Source organism: Brachycentrus maculatus, unplaced genomic scaffold, assembly GCF_059751285.1.
Source record: "Brachycentrus maculatus isolate JH-2025_06_01 unplaced genomic scaffold, ASM5975128v1 h1tg000201l, whole genome shotgun sequence".
In the NCBI taxonomy this organism is placed as follows: Eukaryota; Metazoa; Arthropoda; class Insecta; order Trichoptera; family Brachycentridae; genus Brachycentrus; species Brachycentrus maculatus.
The window spans coordinates 586,627-597,929 of NW_028280952.1; the positions used below are offsets into that span (position 1 = coordinate 586,627).

At 36.6% G+C, this 11,303-nt stretch overlaps 1 protein-coding gene across 1 annotated transcript in view; it reads right to left on the reverse strand.

The window, feature by feature from the left end:
* Spec2 (CDC42 small effector protein Spec2) overlaps positions 1-8,272 on the reverse strand; it is a 28,721-nt gene extending 20,449 nt beyond the window's left edge. Inside the window, exon 1 of the mRNA XM_088263560.1 lies at positions 7,907-8,272. The gene's annotated coding sequence lies outside the window, so the exon portion shown is untranslated. The remainder of the gene's footprint in view (positions 1-7,906) is intronic.
* Between the last annotated feature and the right edge of the window lie 3,031 nt (positions 8,273-11,303).

Consider the following 11,303-nt stretch of genomic DNA (forward strand, 5'->3'; position numbering starts at 1 on the left):
CCAGTACACAAAACATCGCGGCAAGTGATTAAATGCTAAATCATGTGAATAATATAATTTACATAGTATATCAGTATACACAGCATATAGTTAGCCACTAAACTGGAGCGAGTAACTTGGTTACTTTTTTGGATATGTTTGTATTTCAGTGATATTCTCATTTCTACTTACTAAACCTGATAGTTGGTACACACGAATGCTGACCAACCAGTATTTTCAGAATTGCAACCTGGCAACCGTGGATATAGTGAGAATAGTCAATCTGGCGATATTACATAAAGGTCCTCTTCACTTTGCGCCACCATGATTAAGTGTAAAAAATAACAAAAACACACGGCAGCATGACATATGACAGAGACTGATTTCCCCACTTTGATCTGCGACCAAAAAACCGAAGATGAACGGAACGCCGTAAAAGGTATGGCTAAAAGGAAATACTAAAATAGACAATACCAAAAGATAGGAATGAAACGGATCCTGCGCCATATGCATTCGTGAAAACATTCGCCCGTGTGTAAGCTACACAGCTACTTCTTGTAAATTCCCGAGGTTATATAAAACACGTGGACAATAAGCCAACAGTAAAAAAAATCGTAAAAACACATCTCTCCTCCAACTCTCACGACGAACCACAAGAACATCGCTAAAATATGCACACCGTAATATGCATGCCGCAAAGTCACAATTAACTACTGCCAGTATATCTCATAGGGTGCCTTCCTAAAACTAAACAAGATCTTATGTCGTCTGTCACTAAAGATTCTACTTTGAGTCCTCGAGTGTTATGTATAATTCGTATTGCTGTGATGTTTTGAGCTTGAACACAGCTCATCTCCGTGATGAACACAATCGAGGCCTTTGAAATGTGGTATAACCGTAGAATACTCTGAACGGCGCAGAACACAATCAAACTTTGACAAAGTAAATGTCTGTGTAAAAAATGTGTGAAAATATTTCTACTGGCTTATCTCTTTCGTTTAGCGTTACCACATCAGTTGATATTATTCTAATTCTAGATAAGCTTTTCCAGAAATATAAATATTTGCGGTTGATAAAATACCTAAATAAACAACTTTACTTTAAATAACAAGATACTGGAGGGAACAAAATTACAGCAAATTTGTACATTTATAAAATGAGAATTCGAGCAATCCTTTTTGCCTCCGTTCAAAACTTTGGCTGCTCAAAATAATCTTTATTTTAACAGTTAACGTAAGTGCTTATAAAATAAAGGTCTTGTCATGCGTTAATTGACGTAAGTCTCGAATCGACCAAAAGAAAAGCAATAAAGCAGGGACAATTTATGAAATATTGAAAAAGTAGGTACAGATATCTCGTTATGTTACGACGGCGATTTCGTTTGCTTTAGACATATGGGTCCGAACATCGGTGATTGAGGTACTAGAAAATATACCAATTTTAACTGGATGTGGTAAGAATGAGGGAACAAACGCCAGAGGACGCCCACATCGCGAATATCTTCGCGACTTGTACGAGGATTTGGGATATTCAACGCACGAGAAGCTGAAGATGGTGGTGCATGATAGAGCGGAATGGCGAAGGAGGGGTCATTTGTTGCTGCTAACCAATCTACAAGATTGAGACCACAAAAGAAAGTAAGAATACATCGAACGAGGGGTAATCTTTTTTTTTAAGTATTTATAACTTTTTAGTATTGTGAACCTCTGACCACAAATGTGATTCCTGAATCCCAATACGTCGGTGTATACGAATGAATGTGTTCACAGTTTATTCGATAAGTCGGTTCTCGGCAGAGCCGACCACGAGTGTGCGAATGTGATGTGATGAGACTACAAAACACACGTTAGTGCCTCACACGAGCAAGAGTGGCAACTCAAGGTCAGGTCGGAGCCGGTGGTTGGCCGGTTGGCGTTACTGCTAGAAGCCAGCACTAGCAGTTGCGGTCGAGAGTTGACCGCTATCCATGACGTGTCCCTGTACCATCACTACATGATAATACCTATTACCTACCTATTACAAGTATTTATTTCTTCTTATTATAGTGCCACTCCACACTGAAGGATGGTAATCATCGTGGCGATTTTTACTTTTTCTGCAGCCGCTCTAAACAGCGACATAACGCTAAAGTGGAACCACTCTCTCAAGTCGGTAAGTCAGGAACGTCTTCTTCCTATCCTGAGTTTACCTTCCACTTTGACTTGTAATTTAATACTTCGTGTTATTTCTTTCCCCTCTAGTTTCCTTTTTTATATTGTCTAGGTAACATATGTATATTGTTCTTGTTTTGGAAAAAAAAGCTCGAAAATTACACTGTAAATGAAAATTACAGAGTAAATTAAAATTACATTAAGAATGAAAATTACATTAAAAATGAAAATCACATTATACATAAAAATAACACTAAAAATGAGAATTACATTGTAAATAAAATGAAGAAGAAACGAGAAAGAAAAAATCTTCCCACTCTCTGGAAAGATATGGGATAGATCCCAATCCGCGAATTTAAAGAACATCTCTCTCATTTCCTGCCTACCTGTGCGGTGTAGCGGGGGGTTACGGAGATTAGCTTGTTCAACTAGAATACAGGTTCGATTCGCCGTTAGATGGAGATCGAAGGATACGATAAGAGGAACTTCCTTCCAACATAAATAAATCATCCAGTATATTCTGCGGTGGCTTAAACCAGTTTTAAATTAAGATTACAGCGTGTAAATATTGAAGATTGTTCCTGCGCATGGAGTATGGAGGACGGTATATAAAACACATTTGCATAATACATAGGGGATCTGTACGCTATAATTGAATATCTGAAATGAAAAATTACTAAACCTTTGGCAGCCATTGAAATTTTAAACCGAGCTTGTGTCAAAAGTGAGCTAATCTCACTGCGATGTAAAGGGTCCGCCAAATAACTTTTTTTTTTCAAAAACAGGGCGCAAAACATCGAGTGTAGCTTCGGCTGTGTGGCACGTAGCGCCGTCCTGTTGAAACCAAATGTTGCCAATATCCTCCTCTTCAATTTTTGTGAACAAAAATCCGTTCAACATGGCCCGATAACGATCGCCATTGACTGTAACGGCCACTCCTTGCTCATTTTCAAAGAAAAATGGCCCAATTATGCCTCTGGACCAAAATCCGCACCAAACAGTGACTCGTTTTGGGTGTACCGGCTTTTCAATGTATGCGTGCGGGTTTTCTGTGCCCCAAATACGACAATTTTGCTTGTTTACATACCCGCCAAGATCAAAATGAGCTTCATCCGAAAAGATGATTTTTTTGGCAAAATCGGCATCTTCTGTAAGTCGATCGCAGGCCCACTCAGCGAAGCGAAAACGCATTGGATGGTCAGTTGGCTTCAACTCCTGAACCAATTGGACTTTGTATGGCGTCATACCAAGGTCTTTATGCAAAATTCGTCTCAATGATGTCTCCGAAATGTTCAATTGTTGAGAACGACGGTGAATTGATGTTGATGGCGCTTCACGCACACTTTCTGCCACAACATCGATATTCTCGGGTGTACGCACTGTTTTTGGCTTTTCACGCTTTGGTTTATCGATGAGGATGCCAGTTTCTTTCACTTTTTTCACAAGATAACGAACATACGGAGCTGACGGTGCTTCTCTTCTTCCAAAAACCGTACGCAATTTTCGCACACATTCTGCAACATTACCATGATTTTCAAAGTAATGTCGCAATATTTCCCAGCGTTGTTCAAGCGTATACACAACCATATTCGCTCAGCGGAAGGATAAAACTAATTATCTGTCAAATCAGACATGAGCTAAGTGTTACCATTCACGAAATAAGCACTAGTTGAAAAAAAAAACTTTAGATGGCGGACCCTATACAAACTTGAAATGAAAAACTGTACGCGGCGTCTTTCAAACTGTTTTTTTTAATAGATGGAAATTTTTCGAGTTTCTTTTATTAGCAAGTAAACTATATTATATAATACAATCCACTGTATTCTTATAAATATCCATAAAAAATAAAACCGATACAAAGGATTAAACTGTCTACATTAAAAACGTAACTTTGTTAGAAGTTAGTGCTTCAAATATAAATGTCTACATTTCAAATGGCGCAAATACTTCGAGAAGTACATTGTGAGATCGGGTGTGACGTCTTAAAAGCATCTCTCGAGGAGTCCTGCGATCTGCATACGACGGGTGACGCGCACTGCGTGAACGAGTGATGCTGCAATATGTCGCCAACTTATTAAAATACTGTTTTTTGAAAGCAAAATTCGCAAATGATGAAGACTTTGGGACAAAAAAAATACCATACATTTCACAAAACCGTTTTTTTTGTGAAAACCTAATATGTTTTTAAACACGTTTATATATATTTTTACACCTGATTACAGGAATATACTTTTTTTTATTTTTCATTTACTTCTTACGGTTGTGCGTAATCATAGACAATAAACATTTTTTTTTTAAACTTTATAATTTTACCCCATTTTATCACGTTTTAAACTATCGGTTTGAAGGATTGGTTCAAAATAATTCATAATCTATGAATATAAGGCACGAAAAATATATGATTTTCATATATTTGGACAAAATTACAGAAAGCTACTTTTTTAACGAACGCCATAAAATACCTTAATGTTTAGGTAGGTAAGAACATTCGGGTCAAACTAATATCCTGTGGGTGCGGTGGGGAGAAACTAAGGGAAACTTTGTATCGGACTCGCTCTACTAACTAAAAATGAATAGCGAAATGGCAAGGAACTTAAATTAACTTGTAAATGCCAGTAGTGAAAACAAGGTAAATATAGCCACAAAATATTATATTACTGTAGGAGAGATAAGAGAAATCTTATTTGGTGCTATTCGTCTCCAATAACAGTGAAACCTCGATTATGAGGACTTATCGAGGATATTGGCAGTCTGGATAAGAAACACTATTCTTGATTATGAAGGACAGTTAAGTACCTAATCATAAAGGCAAAATAGAGGGTCGACGAGTTGTGGGCAGACGACAGATCTCCTGGCTCCGGAATATACGAGATTGGACGGGGATCAGGACCGTCGAGGCACTGTTTAGAGCTGCCCAAGACAAGGACTATTACTCTCGAGCGATAGTCGACGTCAGGGGGACCTGACATGACACGCACAGAAGAAGAAGTTAAGTACATTCGGTATTAGTCATTTTTATTATTCTTGATTTACAAATAGAAACTATTTTTTATTTCGGCGTTAAGGCAGCTGTTCTTTTTGAAATTGCCAATATGTAGGTACTTTAAAGACATGTAACTTGGTCCTGAGTTACACTAAAACCTGGATGTCTATTTGCCTCTGAAACCAGGGTGTTGTTGAGAGGAACGCATAAAGCAACGAACAAAATGTTATGCGCCTCGTACAATGGTAGAGGCAATTTGCTTCGCACAAATCAGAAGATTCATAAATTTTATGTTTTATTTTGATCGATCCAGATAATAAATAATCCGGATATTCAAGGTTCGTATAAACGAGTTTCTCACTGACAGTATAATCCCGGATTGACAATCCTTTTACAGATTTTGAGGCCGATTCCACAAACTCTTAATCCTTTATTTAATAATTTTAAAATTTTAATTAATAATGTACAAAATAATATGAAATCAAAAGCGATAATTTATATTTACAGAAATAATAATCCATCTTGAAGAGTTTTTTTTTTGTTTCATATCAAAATCCACGAGTGATCCAAAACTAAGCAAATTTTTTTTATTAGCAGGTACATAGATCCCCTTATAATGCCAGCTCGACTTAAAAGGTAGAGTTATTGATTTTCCAAGACATTTTGAGCAGTGACTCGATTTCTTCACCCCTATAAGTCACCCTAAATAACATGCAAATCGGCTAAACAAAATGTTGGTGTTATTTTCCGGAAGGTCTGTGAAAATGGCGCCTTCAAAGGTTGCTTGTGATGTTCATAACATCACCATAAATTGTTATTTTTTCAAAATAACTTTCAGCTGTTTTTTCACTATTATATCACAAAACCTATAATGATAATAATAAAACCCTTATCCGCACCCCAATGGTGCATAGGGCACTGTGTCATATAAACGCAGTGTTATCTTGATCGTTTACACATGAAGGAAGGGTGATCAGCCCTCCGCTTCAGGTACTAGTCCATGGTAATATTGAATAAATATAACAGTGAAAAAATCAATTATATTTATTTTACCCCCCTTGGGAATCGAATCCGGGACCTCCAGAACGGTAGCCAAGCGTACTGACCATTACACTACGGAGGCGGACAAAAATGTAAAAAAAATATATCACAAAACCTATAGCGACTGAATTTTTAAAATTTATTTCAGCGGTTTTACGGAAAAACTACTGTCACAAAAACCACAAAATCGTTAAACATAATTATTTTAATACTATCGGAGTTTTTTTTAGACACTATTCATTTTGTCCGCCTCCGTGGTGTAATGGTGTAATGGTGTAATGACGTATTAAACTACCGTGCTGGAGGTCCGGGTTCGATTCTCAGGGGGGGTGAAAAAATATTAGTGATTTTACACTCTAATATTTATTTAATATTACCCTGAACTGGTCCATGAAGCGCAGAAGACCTTGCCTTCATGTAAGTAACGATCAAGATAACACTGCGTCAATGCAATGAAGTGCTCTATGCACCATTGGGTGCGGATAGGGGTTAGAAAAAGAAGAAGAATGAGAATTCATTTACACAAGTATTATGTGCTGTACTCGTATAGTACAGGTATACAACCCCGAATACCCTGGCCATTGCAATTTTTCTCTTTTCCCGCTTCTATACCCAATGCACGAGAAGGTATATTTTATTATAATATAAAATAATTAACATTCAAATCAGATAAGCGTATAAACAAAAATGGAAACGTTAAGGTCTTCACTCCATAAAGGTTCGCACTTCTTCATCCGGCTGCATTCAATCTGTGCAGCGCAACATGGGGCTAATTTGCACCAAAGCCAAAGGGGGCTACTTTGCACCAGGTGCATTTCTTCCGATTCATATATTTGTTTACATACACTCGTGACCATATTTGTGATGACGAGTGGGCGTAAATAACATTTAAATGTAAAAATAAATGCAGCTGGAACAAATTATACCGTCTTCGATATATGTTGAAGTACAGTACGCGCAGTGATGAACGATCGAATTCAAAAATGTAAAATATTCTTCAAAAGAACTTGTTAATCGATCTGGGTTTCGGATTTGATCCCTCAACGCTACTAATCACCCTAATCAGCATACAAAGGTTGCATGTTACGGTATTTCTAGCTCCTGGTGTATTTGACACCAAAAACTATTTATTTAAAGAAATAGTTATTTTCAATTGGTCTGGGTGTTTGCGATTTGTTTTTCATATCTATCTCCATATTTTTACTATCCTAGCTGTAGACAAGCCTTTAAAACAGAGACTAGCGGGTTATTCATTTAAAAAAACAAACAACAAAAAACCGAAGCATACAAAAAGTTCAGAAATAATGAAGTTTATCCATATTTCTCTTGTAGTTGAAAAATTCGCTGAGCGTAACGAACCGGGCTGCTTTAAGATTGATTTTACGCACATGGGATATAGAGCGACGGCAATTTATTAGAAAAATTATGGTTGCAACTGGATGAGCAAAGTATACAGGGGTGAGAATCGGCCCGATCTCTTTATTTTTGCATGAACCTTTCGTTACAAGGTCATATATTAACAGGAATTGTGTGAATACGTGTACATGTCTGACTTGTTTTATAGGATACAGGATGTGAACACTCGATGGAAGTGCTTGAATGTAAAAAAAATATATAATCATTTTATTTTTATGTAAATAAATTTTCAATGACAACAACACTTACCCACTGTTTCTTTCACCTTGCGATCATTATTCAAACAGGTTTACTTATACAAATAAAACAACATACATCAAAAAATAAAAATACTTACACTCGCTTGTGACTTGTATCCAAAACATCGAGCGGCGATTTTTTTTATTGTTTGAACTAACTCTCAAATAACGCTTTTTTTCGAACGTCCGAACGAACGCAAACGGGTTTTAAATTTGAAAACCAAAACCCTCAAAACTCAATAATGCACTATTTTTTAAAAGTAAGCAATTGTTTAATTTTTATGATATACCTAGACGGTTTATTTGGGAGATTTATTATTTGATCGGTTTTCGGTGCTTCAGCGGTCAGAAGTTCGCGATTCCTTCTATTTTCGTCGGTGCGTCGCGCGCACTTTCTACGTTTGTTCGTGGCACGCGACCGGCGAGCGCAGGCGACCTCACGCTGCTGTTGGCGGACGAAAACTGAGTCGAGTTGAGTAGTCGAGTAGTCGAGAATTGCGGAGATAGGGGGGAAGAGGGAATGGGAGAACATGAGGGAACGAACGAAGCGGAAAGTGCTCGCAAAACGGCTGTCAGCGCGAGGCAAACTCTCTCAAACTGCGAAAAAATATTCCCAAGCAAACTGGAACACTATTGCGTCCGAGAGATTCTTTCAAATGCTCTCCTCTCCGGTTCGAAAGAATCTCACAAACTTAGCTCTCGAGACAGATACCATAAACTCCCACAAATACCATCCAAGATGGCCAAACAGGGGTTTTCTGCCGACTACTTCATGGTTTGGAATCCTGAATTTACACGAGGGATTCATATCTACCAAGCACACAGTTCCTTTTTTTCCTTTAGCGAGTGTTTTTACCTCAAATTTTCACTCATGAATTGCATGAAATTATAGTAGCTTTAAACATAAAGAGTCAAGCTAGGACACAAAATGCCGAACCCTCTTCTAGTGGAACGGAAGGTCTGCTGATGACAGTCAATAGTCCGCCTTCTCCTGAGGAGTGCAACGTGGTTTTCTCCCAGCAATGAGCAAATGCTGAGACGTTCCTGATTGGCCCACATTAGATTATCCTTCCTGTTCCCAACACAGATTAAAATAAAAACATATATATTTAGTCAGAAGAAACAAAAGTCCACTTAATAATCTATAAACTCTGTGCACAATAAGCAAGGTAAATAATAAATGCAATACCCATAAAAAAAAAACAGAGAGTTTATCCACCCACAAGTAGGAAAAGGCTTTAAAACTTATAAAGTTGAAGCTTAAGTAGGACCGTGATTAGCGGTGTTGCATAAGCCGTAACTAGATTTCTGAGTCACAGAGTCACGCGTTTGCTGATTACTTAAATATTACTCAGCGACAAGGACGCTTCGATTCGTATATTTGAATATCACTGCATGTATTTTACACTATAAATTACAGAAGGGACACTTAATTTCCTTTTGCATTTTGGCTCACTAGGCCTAGCCTGTATTGACCCGAAATACTTAAATATTGAATACAAAGTAATACATTTATCACTGTTTATGGTTTCTTTTAGTTTAAAACATGTGGTAGAAACAAATCATTAATAAAAACTAGAAGAGAAAAAATGGTAAGAAATACGAGTAAAATAAAAATACATAATAAAAATACGAATATTAGTAATAAATAAACCGGTACCATACTTATCAATCGGCCGTAGTATTTTATAATTTCACAACTTTGAGAAACATCTAACATCTTCGAGATGGCAAGAACCATTTTCTCTGAAATTTCAAAATACGATCACAACTTCGGCGCGTAATGTTCGGCATTCGGAATGCATTCAACTCCCAGCCAATTAGATCGAGATAAGAAATTAATTTAAAGGTTTTGTGTAAGTAAGCATGTAAAGTGGAATAGTTCTTTGTGATAGAATGATGTAATGTCATTAGTTTTTTCATTCCCTTTGATAAATACAACGTAAATAATAACTACGTCAGGTAAAAATAAAATAAAAACCCAAATTGGTCGGTGATATTTGCGGTTAGAGCAGCAGACGTTGGTACCTCTTTACTGCGTGGAAACTGCAATCAAAGGATTCAATTTCATATTTGGTGAGTAGTCATTTTTATTTTATTTATTTGTTCTCATACACAAAATTACAAATTACATTAATGTTCCTCTCTGGGTTTTCCCGTACCGAGGGCACATTTTACAATACTTATTTATAAATTTATATGACAAAAAATGATTATGACATACAATGAAATACGACGTGGCCGAATGGTGCGATCTATTTCAGATCTATTCACCTCCGTTATCCATTTATGAATAGCTATTTTATATTTAGTTTCGTTATTTAATGACTTTATGGATAATGGAAGCGGGTTGTACATCTTTATTACATAATAATCAAGAGGTATGTGTAAGATTTTGTTTGACGTGTTTCTGTGTTTTGGATCTTGTATTTCTATGTCCGATATAAAAGATTATCATATATTAGATCTGAACAAAGACGAAACACCTTTTTATGCGGCAATAAAATGAAAATCTGGGCTTTACATCACCTATCAGATGACACACATTTCATTATAATTTTCATAATTTATTTATTGACTAACTTATTAGCAGCGAAAATACTTCAATGTACCTATATAAAATATATTTCAAAAGTACAGACGGCTGAGGAATAGGTCTGTAATTTTAATAATTTTGGATAATTTAAATAGCGCCATTTTCGTAAATTTCGTAATTGTGTATGTATACAGGGGTGGGGTGCCAATTTTTCAACAATTGGCTCGCGGGATGAGGGGGAAGGGAATGGGGGGAGGTGTATAATTTTGTTTTTACCACCCAAAATACATAAAATAAAAAATAATAAAAAATACTTAATATGCACATCAAACGACAAAATATGGATATGATTTTTTTATGGTTGTAAATTATTTAATTGAAAAAATGAAATATTTAATATTGGCTGTAAATGTACTAACCTACCTCAGATTTCAAGAGTGAACTGTTCCAAGATAGGCTAGTAATTTTTATGTGTCATAATACGTTTAAACCAACCACTGAAATTGCATTTATGTACTGATTTAATCAGAGAATATTATTTTCTCTTAATTTAACAAGGGGCTCGCCGCCCAAGTCAAATTTAACACGGGGCTCGTGCGAGCCCCTCTGGGCCCCCTGCAGCCCACGCTGCATGTATGTAAACAATGTGCTTACGATATTTGCCTCGGCTCCATACTGTCAGACAAAAAAGATTTTTACTACGTTTCTCTTTAATGATCAGTAACGTGATGAACCTACTAGCCACTTGTCGATTTATCATTACGCTCACTCCTTTCAATAACGTCATATATCGAAAATCGACAATTTCCAGTTGTGCGTGTTTTCGGGATGCCCAGAAAATGTACTATATCCCAGCAAAAGCGCTATATTTTTAACTTTATATTTACCCGCTACAGGGCAGAAACTGTTTTTTTTTTGCATTTTGAAGAAAATGTATTGTTTAGTTATTTTTTTTAAAT